The sequence below is a fragment of the Arachis duranensis genome, chromosome 1, assembly GCF_000817695.3.
Source record: "Arachis duranensis cultivar V14167 chromosome 1, aradu.V14167.gnm2.J7QH, whole genome shotgun sequence".
In the NCBI taxonomy this organism is placed as follows: Eukaryota; Viridiplantae; Streptophyta; class Magnoliopsida; order Fabales; family Fabaceae; genus Arachis; species Arachis duranensis.
Window position 1 is genome coordinate 72,993,565 of NC_029772.3, and position 2,368 is coordinate 72,995,932.

Sequence of the window (2,368 nt, forward strand, 5' to 3'; positions counted from 1 at the left end):
CATATAAAATACATGGTTTTGTGTTTCCTTCCTAATTTTGGTTCATGGTTGAAAACATGCTTATTTGATCCTAAAATTGCTATACTTTGATTCTCCTCTATTGTCATTCGATGCCGTGATGCGTTTGTTGAGTGATTTCAGAGTTTATAGGGTAGAAATGGCTTAGAAGATGGAAGAAAAGCATGCACAAGTGGAAGGAGACATGGAAAATGAAGTTTTGAAGTATTGACATCGACACGCACGCGTGGATTCAAATTGCTGGGATTGGCGCGCGAACAAAGTGACGCATATGCATGGCTGAGCAAGAACTCCATAGACGTGCACGCGCACCTTGCGCGTACGCGACGCTCAGCACGTGACCTCTTTAATGAAATCGTGACTGGCGATTTCTGGAGAGCTAGAGGCCCAATTCCAAGCTGATTCTGCATGGAAAAGACCCAGGAATTGTAGGGGAAAAGGAGAGATCATTCATTACACACTTAGCACATAGTTTGAGGATTTTGGTATTCTAGAGAGAGAGAAACCCTTCCTCCCTCTAAATCTAGTTTGATTTGATCTTCCCTTGTTGAATTGTTGAATTGGATCTTATTGATTTGAATTTGGATTACTTAATTTGAATTCTCTGGTTTTACTTTTGTTGGATCTATTGTTGAATTTGAATTCTCTTATTGTTCTAGTTTCTACCCATTTTCATGAAGTTATGGATCTTGAGTTTTTATTGATGCATTGATGTTCTCCATGATTAATAGTGTTGTTTGAGTTGTCTCTCATTGATAATTGTTAGTGGGTACTTATAATTTCCAATTGATTTACAATTTGAATATGTCTTGTATTAGTGCATACTATGTGTTTGATGAAATGTTCTCTTTGATTATGGAGTAGTTTTCTTTACTCTTGGCATAGGCTAAGAAAATTGGGTAAACTTGAGTCATTGGGTCTAATGGATTCGGTAATTTGAGAACCTTAATGGTCAACTTGATACCCATTAACACCAATCTACTACTAAGCTAATTGGTTGTTGGGTTGGGACTTATGAGTTGAGATTGAACAAGCCATTTAACGTACTTCAAGCTTAGGAGTAGATATTACGTACTTAAAGCTTTTTGGGAGGTAGACTTAATGAGCTTGGTTCCTCATAATTGTCAACATATAGTTATTAGACAAGGATGGTGACCCCAATTCCCATGCCTAGCCAAGAGTTCTTTTTATTATTCACATTTGAAGCCCAAAATTCCAATTGCTTAGTTCTTGTTGTAGTTAGTTTAGTTACTTGCACTTTAAGATTGCTTGAACATGCCTCTTAACCATGAAATATTAACCAATATTAATGCACAATTTTGCCAATTCCTCGTGAGACAACCCAGAGTCTAAATACTTCAGTTAATTCTTATTTGGGGTTTGTTACTTGTGACAACCAATCTAAATTTGATTTGAGGATTCATTGTTGGTTGAGAACTATAATTGCAACGAGAATTCTTGAAAATTTCTCTCCCGACGATAACCCTTGCATCAGCCACCGAAGGAAAAACCATGATACAGAGGTGAAGATTGGAGAAAATATCTTACCAAAAGTTAAAAGTTTTAAATATCTTGGGTGCATTATACAGGATAATAGAGAGATTGAACAAGATGTAAATCATAGGATCCAAGCAGGTTGGTTGAAATGGCGGAGTGTATCTGGTTTCATATGTGACAAAAAAGTGCATTTAAAACTTAAAGGTAAATTCTATCGCACTGCTATCAGATCGGCTATACTTTATGGTACAGAGTGTTGGGCGGCCAAAGGGGAGCACAAACATAAGTTAAGTGTGGCAGAGATGAAAATGTTGAGATGGATGAGTGGTCATACGCGATTGGAAAGAATAAGGAACGAAGATATAAGAGAGAGTTGAAATAGCACCTATTATGGAAAAGATGGTAAAATCGTATCTCAGATGGTTTGGACATGTGAGAAGAATATCGACAGAGAACCCAATCACAAGGGTGGATGAGATGGAAAATAGATAAAGAGTGAAAGACAGAGAAAGACCTAAGAAGACTATCCATGAGGTGGTCAAACGAGATCTACATGTAAACGGTCTCTCTGTAGATATGATACACGATAGAGCTCGAAAATAAAAAACTGAAAACTAAACCGAACTACAAAAAATAGCAAAACATGTTTTTTTTTGTTTTCAATTTTTTTGGTTCGATTGGTTAGTTTAGTTCGATCCAGATCGATTTTGAACACCTCTAATCTCAACTACCTAAACCTCACTAAATATCATGTTCTGTTTCTGTACAACAAAACACCATAACGTCTTTATTTATGGTTTAATTAACATATATTTTTAGCATATATATTAAGATTATTATTAATAGAAGTTTT